The sequence below is a fragment of the Tachyglossus aculeatus genome, chromosome 5 (assembly GCF_015852505.1).
Source record: "Tachyglossus aculeatus isolate mTacAcu1 chromosome 5, mTacAcu1.pri, whole genome shotgun sequence".
Taxonomy (NCBI): Eukaryota; Metazoa; Chordata; class Mammalia; order Monotremata; family Tachyglossidae; genus Tachyglossus; species Tachyglossus aculeatus.
Window position 1 is genome coordinate 39756738 of NC_052070.1, and position 13085 is coordinate 39769822.

Here is a 13085-nt window from a genome sequence, read left to right on the forward strand (position 1 = left end):
CTGACTTTCTTCACAGGGATGTTTGTCCCCAATCAAAACCTCCTGACCATGCAGCCAACCCGCCCCAACCCCCATAGCCATGCAGGAAGCTCGGGGATTGTCCTAACTTCAAGTCCCTCGACCATGAGGACCCATAGTCCTGGGACAAACGGTTTCCCTCGAGAGTCCCCTGAAGAAGGTTCTAAAATGGCCCGTTGACCGCCTTAAATCATTCATTCATTCAGTTGTATTTATTGAGCACTTTGTGCGGAGCACTGTACTAAGTGCTTGGGAGAGTGCAGGGTTAACAATAAACAGACGTTTCCAGCCCGCCCCGCCACGAGCTTACAGTCGAGTTGAGGGAGACCAGCATTACTGTAAATAATTAAATGACAGATATGTACTTAAGTGCTATGGGACTGGGAGGAGGGGGATGAATAAAGGGAAAAAGTCAGATCAACACAAAAGGGAGTGGGAGAATAGGAGAGAGGGATTTAAATCATGGAGAGCTCTCCGTAGCTTAGTGGAAAGAGCCCGGGCTTGGGAGTCAGAGGTCACTGGTTCTAATCCCAACTCTGCCACTTGTCAGCTGTGTGACCTTGGGCAAGTTACTTAACTTCTCTGGGCCTCAGTTCCCTCATCTGTCAAATGGGGATGAAGACTGTGAACCCCAAGTGGGACAAACTGATTATCTTGCATCTACCCCAGCGCTTAGAACAGTGCTTGGTTCATAGTATGTGCTTAAATACCATCATTATTATTATTAATATTATTATTATTAAGTGGTTACCCTCAAGGAATCCTGGGGCTGAAAAGGTGCGTTTTGGGTGCACTGAACTCCAGACTCCATAATGAGACACCAGAGACCCCTGAAACAAATCACCTGCTACAAGAGAAGGCTGTTATTAGGATGAAAAAATGCCCTGGGTTGTAAAAAGGGCCAAATGTGAAGCTTTTGTGGCTCTGTTTACACTAGAGGCAAGAATGTATTTATTGAGCCTTTACTGTGTGCAGAGCACTGTACTGAGTGCTTGGGAAGGTACAATAAAACAATATAACAGACACACTCTCTGCCCACAACTGGTTTGGAAGGAGCACTTTCCAGGAGGAATGACAGACTTTCCAGCAGAGCGTTGGAGAAGGTGGGTTTGTCATCCTCCTGAATCACAGTGGCCTAGGGACTTGACAGGTTTTCCGGGAACAGGAAGAGAGCACCCCATAACCCCAAGCCCTGGGCAGCAGTGGAAGTGGTGGAACTGGCTAATCTGCCAGTTATCCATGCTGACCACCTCCTGGAAGGCTGAGGCCTTCCCCAGCTGCCGCTTGTGTAGGAGGGACAGGGGCCAGTTGGAAGGGCCAGCTCAGGTCTAGGTGACCCTGCAGCTGCAGCCTGGGAGAAACAGCTGGGGAGGGGGGAGAAACAGCAGAGGAAGCAAGTGAGGGTTGCCCCCTGCCTCATTAACAAAGACAAAGGACTCACACAGGCTGTTTTTCAACATTGGCCAAGTGGAGGTTTGTGCTAGCCCACAGAATTCCACTGCAAAATCCTCCAGCTTTTCTCAATGCAGTGATCCAAACCGGCAATCCGCAGTGATCAAATTCCATGGAGAAATCCTCATCTGTTCCTGATCCAACTCTAATGCACATGCCCAGTTGGGCCCAATCTGATAGGTTAGTTGGGCAATGGGAGAATCTTCTGCAACCCGAACCGTGAGCATGCACAGGGGAAACCTCACACATGCTCAACATTCCACCCAACACGTGCCTTTCCATCAGTTAGGCTATTGAAAGCGACAGAACAGCAGCATGGCCTAGTAGATACAGCCCAGGCCTGGGGGTCAGAAGGACCTAGGTGCTAATTCTGGCCCTGACAATGCTGTGTGACCCTGGGAAAGTCACTTCACTGTGCCTCAGTTCCCTCATCTGTAAAATAATAATACTAATAAATGCCATGTGTTAAGTGCTTACTGTGTGTAAGGCACTGTTCTATGCACTGGCGTGGATACAAGTAAATCAGTTTGGATGTAACCCAAATCCCATGTAGGGCTCACAGTCTTAATTCCCATTTTATAGATGAGGCTACTGAAGCACAGAGAAGTGACTTGCCCAAGGTCACACAACAGACTTTGAGAGTGGCAGATTTAGGATTAGAACACAGATCCTTCTGATTCCCAGGCCCGGGTTCTATCCACTAGGCCACACTGCTTCTCATGGGAATTAAGACTGTGAGCCTCACTTGGAACAAGAATTGTGTCCAACCTGGTTAGCTTGTATCTACCTAATACTGTTTAAAAAGAAAAACCAAACAAGAAAACACAAAGTGGTCTGCGTACAAGCACAAATCCACAAATCCCAGTAATGGTGCCAACCAGGCCCCACCCAAAGAAGAATGGGGGCTACCCACTGTTGGGTAGGGACCATCTCTATTTTTTTGCCAACTTGTACTTCCTAAGCGCTTAGTACAGTGCTCTGCACACAGTAAACGCTCAATAAATATGATTGAATGACTGACTGGGCCACCCAATCCTGGGCCGGGCTTGTAGTGATATAGCACGAGCCTGAAAATCAGAAGGTCATGGGTTCTAATCCCAACTCCGGCACTTGTCAGTTGTGTGAACCTCATTTCATTTCTCTATGTCTGTTGTGTGACCTTGAGTAAGTCCCTTCACTTCTCTGTGCCTCAGTTACCTCATTTGTAAAATGGGGATAGAGAATGTGAACCCTATGTAGGGCAGGGACGGGGTCCAATTCAATTTGTTTTTATCTAACCCAGTGCTTAGTATAGTGCCTAGTACATAATAAGCACTTAAATACTATAATTGTTATTATTATTATTATCAATAGATCAGGCTTACCGCTCTGTTGGCTGGCCCAGGTCCGGTCAGCCAGGCCCAGAATCATGGGCGATTCCATCCGGTGGATGCAAACCAAGTCTCAGGTTGGAGGCAAGCTATTCGCCACCCTCCAGTAACAGTGGGATTAACTTCCAAGAGGTGAATGAGAAGAAATAGGCAGGCTAGAATTAAAACTAAAATAATTGAAGTATTTGTTAAACACTTACTTTTTGCCAAGTATTACATTAACCTCTGGAGTAGATACAAGATAATCAAATAGGATACAGTCCCTGTCCCACACAGGGCTTTCAATCTAAACAGGGCCAGAAGAAGAAAAAAGGGTAAAAGAGGAGGTGGCCTCTCTAAATAACCTGAAGACCCACCTCCCCTAAATCATCAGGGAGATTAGAACCTCCTGGAAGAAGGCGGAACCAGCCAATAAGACTTTAGAGGGAGCACAGCCAATTAGCAAGCTCACAGAATTTCTAAATTCAGTGAAGGTGAGCCTTCTTCTCTCTTTCTCCCTCTCCAGCTTTTGGTGTTCAGGATGCTGATTAACAGTGAGTATATGCCCAGCATTTGAGCTCAAGGTTCCAAAGACTCCCGTGTTTGTTGATTGGTTGGGGGCAGACCAAGGCCTGGATAATTGGAGAAATTGAATTCAGCTTGTCCCCCTTTTTTCTCTCTCTTTTTATTGAAACTAAATGTCTGGCTCTAAGGCTCCCAAGGTGGTTTGAGAAGAGTTGGAGAATCCATGAATTTTTCCATATTTCCTTTCCCATTCAGCCCAGTTGAATGGTTTCTCAAAATGTCAAATGGAAGGGCTTGGAATCTGACAGAGGGAAGAAGGAGAAGTGGGGTAGGGATTGGAAGATGGAAGTGGAAAAAGGGAAAGCTTGTCTGGGCTTGGTAATGGGCTCTCTGGATCAGTTGGGCAGTGACCACTTCCCACCTGTGGGATAGGGTTTCTTGACTGGAGCCCCTCTAGAATGTAAACTCATTATGGGCAGGGAATGTGTCTACCAACTCTGTTGTACTGTAGTCTAAGCACTTAATACACCATACTCTTCTAAGCACTTAATACACTGTTGGCACATGGTAAGTGCTTGATAAATGTGATTGATTGGAGTCTACCTGAAATCTTCTTCCACTTCCACGGTGTGACAAAGTTTCCGTGCAAGCACACTGAGGCCTAGGAGTCTGGACAATTAGGTCAGCACTGGGTGCCAGTGTTTGGTTTTTCCATTGAGGCCTATCTTTCCCTGACTCAAAAAAAAGGGACAGAGGGACTGATGTTTTCTCATGAGAGGTAGGGCAAGAAGGAGGGGAGGTTTTTAGAGAAGAATAGCATGGCAAAGTCAGGGAGGGATAATAATAATAATAATAATGATGATATTCGTTAAGTGTTTGCTATGTGCCAGGCAACTGTTCAAATTGCTGGAGGATGGATACAAATCAATCAGTAGGGACACAGTCCCTGTCCCAAATGGAGCTCACAGTCTCAATCCCCAATTTGCAGATGAGGTAACTGAGGCACTGAGAAGTGAAATGATTTGTCCAGGGTCACACAGCAGACAAGTGATGGAGCCAGGATTAGAACCCATGACCTTCTGACTCCTTGGCCCGTGCTCTATTCACTTGGTCACGCTGCTTAGAGGAAGTAGACACAATTCCTGACCTCAAGTAGTTTATAATTCAAAAGCAGAGACAGGCATTACAGGTAAGGAAAGGAACTGAGAAAAGATATAGGTACATAAGTGCTAAGGGGTGGGGGTTGAAGTAAGTACTTGAATTCATAGGTGATGCAGTCACTCATTCAGTTGTATTGTATTTGAACTAAGAGCTTGGGAGAGTACAATATAACAATAAACAGACACACACCCTGACATGAAGAGCTCACAGTCTGGATAGGGTTGAGAGGGAAATAGGGTGGGAAGATGAAAGATTAGTCAAGGAAGACTTTCTGTGGGAAATGAGAAATTAGTCAGGGAAAGCTTCCTAGGGGAATTGAGATTTGCAACAGAAAGGCCCAATTGTATATTGGTTAAGACTCCACTTGGAAACCTCAATCTCTTCCAGCCTTTTTGGAGGCTCCCAGGACTTTCCAGAGGGAGACCTTGGGGGAGCGAGCTAGGAGTCCAGCCCGGACAGTGGGAAGGGAAACACTGTTTTCACCCACATAGCTAGGAAGGGGAGCACCAGGTCCCATTGTCCCCACAGAACATAATAATGCTTATGGCATTGATCAATTCCTTTTTAAATGTCAAGAACAGTGTTAAATGCTGGGTAAATTTGAGAGAATCAGCTCGATCTCAGTCCCCATTTCACACACGGCTCACCGGCTAAGAGGCAAGCTGGGCAGATATTGTCTCCATTTTATGAATGGGGAAAACTGAGGCCCAGAGAAGTTGTGTTCTAGTCCCAGCTCTGCCATTAGCCTGTTGTGTGACCTTGGGTTATTCGCTCAACTTCTCTGGGCTTCAGTTGAACAAATAGCACAGTTACTGTTTACTGGGTGCAGAGAACTCTACCGAGTCCCTTCCAAATGCAGAGGACTGACCTGAACGTCTACAGAGTGTAGAGCACAGGGTCAAGTGTCTAATCTGTGTAGAGCAATATATTAGGTACCTACTATATGTGCAACACTGGACTGGACACTTGGGAAACCCAAAGGTATAAGACAAAATCTGCCCCTTTTGAAGACCTTACAATCTAATAGGTGAAGCAGCAAACACGATAATAGCACTAATAATAATCATTATTTATTAAGCGCTTACTATATGCCAAGCACTGGAGTAAGCTGTAGGGTGATTACAAGGTAATCAGGTCAGTCCCAAGATGTATAATGTTGTTAGCTGGGGAGTGAAGGCAAATAATGAACACCGAAGGATAGGTGGATCTACAAAATACAGGTAAATAGGCAAGTTTTGGAGGTTGAGGTGACTGAGAATTGGGGAGAGGGGGATGAGGGAGGGATTTTGAGGAGGGACAGTCAATGCAACAGTCCAGAGGTCCAGCATCTCATCTCCTTGGTGACCAACCATTTCCAGCTCCTGAAAAAGCAGATGAAACAGTGAAAGACATTGTCCCTCCCAGCCTGAGAGAGATTGTGCTTTGGTGTGCATTAAATCTCATCCCAATTTAATCAGAATTTCTCATCCTACTGGAGCAGAAAACCTGATGTAATTAGTTTTTAACGTGTATCTACACCCTCTTCAGGGGAAAGGAAATGGTTTGTTAACCTTGAGTCTCCTTGGGGGGAAAAAATTATGGAGAAGGCTGTTTCTTGATTTGGCTCCAAAAAGCTGCTTTTCTTTTCTCTTTTTGGCCAGGTTCTCCAATTCTCAGGCAGAGGGAGGATCAGAAAGGCAACCATTAGCAAGAGAAAGAAAGCCACCAGTCATCTTCTCCATTCATTTCCCCTCACCACTCTCCCTCTCTCCTTTATCACCTTTGCACTTGGGTCTCTATGCCTTAAGCACTTTGTTGCTCATCCAACTCCCACCCCTACAGCACTTTTGTATGTATCCTTATACCTTGCTGCTTCCCCTCCATGTAATTTATTTTAATATCTGTCTCCCAAACTAGACTGTAGATTCCCTGAGAACAGGGATCATGTCTACCAATGCTACTGTATAATAATAATAATGGCATTTATTAAGCGCTTACTATGTGCAAAACACTGTTCTAAGCACTGAGGAGATTACAAGGTGATCAGGTTGTCCCATGGGGGGCTCACAGTCTTAATCCCCATTTTACAGATGAGGTAACTGAGGCACAGAGAAGTTAAGTGACTTGCCCAAAGTCACACAAGTGGCAATTGGTGGAGCTGGGATTTGAACCCAAGACCTCTAACTCCAAAGCCTGTGCTCTTTGCATAAAGCCATGCTGCTTCTCTGTATCATTCCAAGAGATTAGTAGAGTGTTCTGCATAAAGTAAATGCTCAATAGGTGACATTGATTGATTGAATGATTGAATGATCTATATGGATGGCTCACAAATCTACCCCTCTTGGATTGACCTCTCCCTGGCTAGTCAAGCCCATATCCTCTCTTGCCCCCAGGTCATCTCTACTTGGATGACCCACCAATACCTACTATTTGTGGTATCTATTGAGTGTTAATAGATATTCAAGTGCTTGCTACATGTCAAGCATTGTACTAAGCATTGGAGTAGATCAAACACAGTCTGCCCCAAACTTAGCTACTTATTCCTAACCCCTCCCTTCCCATCTTCATGGACACCACCACCATTCTCCATGTGACTAAAGCTCACAATTTTGATATCATCCTTAACCCCTCACTGTAGTTCCACTCTGACATCTAATCTAATAATAATAATAATAATGGCATTTGTTAAGCGCTTACTATGTGCAAAGCACTGTTCTAAGCAGTGGGGAGGATACAAGGTGATCAGGTTGTCCCCTGTGGGACTCACAGTCTTCATCCCCATTTTACAGATGAGGTCACTGAGGCACAGAGAAGTGAAGTGACTTGTCCAAAGTCACACAGCTGGCAAGTGGCGGAGTCGGGATTTGAACCCATGACCTCTTACTCCCAAGCCTGGGTTCTTTTCACTGAGCCACGTTGCTTCTCAGCCACACTGCTTCTACTGCTAAAACCCGATTTTTCCTCCAAAAGATTTCACAGACCTATTCTTTCCTCTTCACCCATACATCCACTACCCCGGACCAAGCGCTTATCATATCATTATGGGGCTCCCTGCCTCCGGCCTCTACCCCTTTCAGTCCACGCTCCACCCTGTTGCCTGCATCATCCTCCTGACACACTGTTCGGCACATGGCTCCCCTATTCTCAAAATCCTCTGCTCATCTCCCTCCTCATCAAGCAAAGACTCTTGGTTATTGACAGGAAGGCTCTCTACCTTCTTTATTGGCTCTCTTCCCCCATTCTCCCCTACTCACATTCTTCACTCCTCTTAAGCCCTCCTCCTCTCTGCAGCCTGCTCTTCTCTAGTACACCTCCAACCCTTCCCTCACACTGTCCCCAGGACTTGCATCTCCCTTCCTCACATTATGTATCTGACCTCAGCCTTCCACCCCTTTAGCTGCCCCTTGTACTTATGTATGTATCCATGTTCATCTTCAGGGGTTGTGTATATGTGCATATTCAGTAGTCCTACATCTTCCCAGTAAGAATAAAATCCCTAAAAAGGAGGTATGTGTTTTGTGATTCTGTAGGATATCCCAAACACTTAGTATAATGCTCTGCACTCAGTAGGCATCCAATAAATTTTATTTCTACTACTACTAATGTTTCTGCTGCTGAAGCTGCTGTTTTATCTGCTACTATTGCTACTACTGCTACTACTTCTACAGCTACTATTACTGTAGAACTATTGCCGCTACTATACTACTACTACTACTAATAATAATGATGATGGTATTTGTGAAGCGCTTACTATGTGCCAAGCACTGTTCTAAGCACTGAGGTAGATACAAGGTAATCAACTTGAGGCTCACAGCTGTAATCCCCATTTTACAGATGAGGTAACTTATACACAGACAAGTGACTTGCCCAAAGTCACACAGCTAAGTTCATTCATTCATTCATTCAATCGCATTTATTGAGCACTTACTCTGTGCAGAGCACTGTACTAAGCACTTGGGAAGTACATGTTGGCAACATATAGAGAGGTCCCTACCCAACAGTGGGCTCACAGTCTAGAAGGGGGAGACAGAGAATGAAACAAAACATATTAACAAAATAAAATAAATAGAATATATACAAGTAAAATAAATAGAGTAATAAATACGTAAAAACATATATAAAAATATACAGGTGCTGTGGGGAAGGGAAGGAGGTAAGGCGTGGGGGGATGGAGAGAGGGAGGAGGGGGAGAGGAAGGAGGGGGCTCAGTTTGGGAAGGCCTCCTGGAGGAGGTGAGCTTTCAGTAGGGCCTTGAAGGGAGGAAGAGAGCTAGTGGAGGGTGCGGGCTGGGCTGTAGGAGACCCCAGTGGCTCAAAAATCTCCAGTGGCTACCAGTCAACCTACGCATCAGGCAGAAACTCCTCACCCTCGGCTTCAAGGCTGTCTATCCATCCCCTCGCCCCCTCCTACCTCACCTCCCTTCTCTCCTTCTCCAGCCCAGCCCACACCCTCTGCTCCTCTGCCGCTAATCTCACCGTGCCTCATTCTCAACTGTCCCACTGTCGACCCCCGGCCCACATCATCCCCCTGACCTGGAATGCCCTCCCAACCCACATCCACCAAGCTAGCTCTCTTCCTCCCTTCAAGGCCCTACTGAGAGCTCACCTCCTCCAGGAGGCCTTCCCAGACTGAGCCCCCACCTTCCTCTCCCCCTCCCCCCTTCCATCCACCCCGCCTTACCTCCTTCCCTTCCCCACAGCACCTGTATATATGTATATATGTTTGTACATATTTATTACTTAATTTATTTATCTTCCTTGTACATATCTATTCTATTTATTTTATTTTGTTAATATGTTTGGTTTTGTTCTCTGTCTCCCCCTTCTAGACTGTGAGCCCACTGTTGGGTAGGAACCGTCTCTATATGTTGTCAACTTGTACTTCCCAAGTGCTTAGTACAGTGCTCTGCACACAGTAAGCGCTCAATAAATATGATTGAGAGAAGGAGGTGAGGTAGGAGGGGGCAAGGTGATGGAGAGCCTGGAAGCCGAGGGTGAGGAGTTTCTGCCTGATGCGTAGGTTGACTGGTAGCCACTGGAGATTTTTGAGGAGGGGAGTAACATGCCCAGAGCGTTTCTGGACAAAGACAATCTGGGCAGTGGTGTGAAGTATGGATTGAAGTGGGGAGAGACAGGAGGATGGGAGATCGGAGAGGAGGCTGATGCAGTAGTCCAGACGGGATAGGATGAGAACTTGAACGAGCAGGGTAGCGGTTTGGATGGAGAGGAAAAGGCGGATCTTGGCAATGCTGTGGAGGTGAGACCGGCAGGTTTTGGTGATGGCTTGGATGTGAGGGGTGAATGAGAGAGCGGAGTCGAGGATGACACCAAGATTGCAGGCTTGTGAGACAGGAAGGATGGTAGTGCCGTCAACAGTGATGGGAAAGTCAGGGAGAGGGCAGGGTTTGGGAGGGAAGACAAGGAGTTCAGTCTTGGACATGTTGAGTTTTAGGTGGTGGGCAGACATCCAGATGGAGATGTCCTGAAGGCAGGAGGAGATGCGAGCCTGGAGGGAGGGAGAGAGAGCAAGGGCAGAGATGTACATTTGACAAGCGGCAGAGCTGGGATTAGAACCCATGAACTGTGACTCCCAAACCCATGCTCTATCCACTAAGCCACACTACTACTACGAGAAGCAGCGTGGCTCAGTGGAAAGAGCCCAGGCTTTGAAGTCAGAGGTCATGGATTTGAATCCCTACTCCGCCACTTAGCTTTATGACTTTGGGCAAGTCACTTCCCTTCTCTGGGCCTCAGCTCCCTCATCTGTAAAATGGGGATTAAGACTGTGAGCCCCCTGTGGGACAACCTGATCACCTTGTAACCTCCCCAGCACTTAGACCAGTGCTTTGCACATAGTAAGTGCTTCATAAATGCCATTATTATTATTGTTACTACTTCAGCTGCTGCTTTAATACTACTGTAGTACTATTATTAATACTAATGCTGTTGATGTACTACCACTGCTGCTACTCCTTCCCTCTGCCCTACCCCCTTCCCTCTCCACAACACTTAGGCATATTTGTACATATTTATTACTCTATTTTATTAATGATGTGTACATAGCTATAATTCTATTTATCTATTTTGGTGGTATTGATGCCTGTCTACATGTTTTGTTGCCTGTCTCCCCCTTCTAGACTGTAAGCCCATTGTTGGGTAGGGTTTGTCTCTATCTGTTGCCAAATTGTACTTTCCAAACACTTAGTACAGTGCTCTGCACACAGGAAGGCTCAGTGGAAAGAGCCTGGGCTTTGGAGTCAGAGGTCATGGGTTCAAATCCCTGCTCCGTCACTTGTCAGCTGTGTGACTCTGGGCAAGTCACTTAACTTATCTGTGCCTCAGTTACTTCACCTGTAAAATGAGGATTAGGATTGTGAGCCCCACATGGGACAACCTGATAACCTTGTATCCTCCCCAGTGCTTAGAACAGTGCTTTGCACATAGTAAGCGCTTAATAAATGTCATTATAAATAAAAAAATAAATACTATTGGATGAATGAGTGAATATCACTACAACTACTACTGCTACTATACCTCAGCTGCTGCTGTATTACTACTGCTGCTGCTTCCACTACTACTTCCACTAATATAATGATTGTGGTATTTGTTAAGTGCTTCCTAAGTGCCAGAAACTCTACTAAGCACTGGGGTGGATGCAAGCAAATCAGGTTGGACACAGTCTCTGTCCAATGAGAGGCTCACAGTCTTAATCCCCATTTAACAGATGGGTAACTGAGGCCCAGAGAAGTAAAGTGACTTGCCCAAGGTCACACGGCAGACAACCATCAGAACCAGGATTGGTACACATGACCTTCTGACTCCAAGGCCTGTGCTCTATCCACTAGGCCATGCTGCCACTATGCCACTACTAATTCTGTTGTTGTTCTACAGCTGTTGCTACTAATAATCCTAACTCCACCACTTTCCAGCTGTGTGACTTTGGGCAAGTCATTCAACTTCTCTGTGCCTCAGTTACCTCATCTGTAAAATGGGGATTAAGACTGTGAGCCCCACATACTTCTATTTACTCCAGTGCTTAGAACAGTGCTTGGCACATAGTAAGCACTTAACAAATACCATTATAATAGTTATAATAACTACTAATTCTGTTGCTGTACTATTACTATTACTACTGCTACTATTACTGCAGCTGTAGCAGCGTGGCTCAGTGGAAAGAGCGCGGGCTTTGGATCAGAGGTCATGGGTTCAAATCCCCGCTATGCCAATTATCAGCTGTGTGACTTGGGGCAAGTCACTTAACTTCTCTGGGCCTCAGTTCCCTCATCTGTAAAATGGGCATGAAGACTGTGAGCCCCCCGTGGAACAACCTGATCACCTTGCAACCTCCCCAGTGCTTAGAACAGTGCTTTGCACATAGTAAGCGCTTAATAAATGCCATCATTATTATTATTATTATTATTACTACTTCTGCTCAACCACAGACCAGCTGAGTGACCTTGGGCACAAGATAATAATACTAATTCAGGTATTTGTTAACCTCCTTACTATGTGTCAAGCATTGTTCTAAGCTCTGGGGTAGGTATAAGGTAATCAGGTGGGACACGGTCCCTGTCGCCTATGGGGCTCACAGTCTTAATCCCTATTTTACAGATGAAGTAACCGAGGCTCAGAGAAGGTAAGTGCCCAGTCACACATCTGAGAAGTGGCAGAGCCAGGATGAGAACCTAAGGTCCTCTGATCCCCTTGCTCTTTCCAGTAGGCCAGGCTGCTTCACAATATCTGAGTCTTCTGGACTGTGAGCCCACTGTTGGGTAGGGACCGTCTCTATATGTTGCCAACTTGTACTTCCCAAGCACTTGGTACAGTGCTCTGCACACAGTAAACACTCAATAATTAAGATTGAATGAATGTTGCCCTCATCTGTAAAATGGGGAGAATAACCATGCTTCTCTGTAATTCGCAGGGCTGTAGTGAGGATAAAAGGAGATGGCTGACGTGAAAGTTTTGGGAAAGATAAAAATGCTCGACCAGCATGGATTAGTAGCTAGCACACAGGCCTGGGAAACAGAAAGACCTGGGTTCTAATCCCAGCTCCACTACTTGTCTGCCGTGTGACCTGGAGAAAGTCACTTCGCTTCTCCGTAAAATGGGGATTATAGTTGTAAACCCCATGTGGGACATGGACTGTGTCCAACCTGATTACTTTGTACTACCCCAGTGCCTGGCCCATGGTAAGTGCTTAACAAATACCATAAAACAAAACAAACAAGAAAGAAGGCATTACTATTAGCATCAATATCAGGGGCACCTCCTTTCATGGTGTTTCTCCCACAACTGCTTCCCCTGCCACCCCCAAACAAGGTTCATATGGGGCTTTGTGGAACTCGGGCCGGGCCTGAGGCCTCCTGGCTCCAGAATGGAAATGTTTCCAAGCCATGGGCCCATGTGTAGGCTCTGGACCCTCTCCACGTTGTTTCGAGCCAACAAAGTGACGGATCCTGAGCTCTGAGGGAGGAAGCAGCCAAAGTGATCCTTCAGAGGCTTGGATGGCCGCCCTGCCTTTCAGCCTAACCCGTTACTTACTCTGGCACACCCAGAAGGCTGGAGAGATCTCACCCTCTTGCCAGCTGCAATTGGCAGT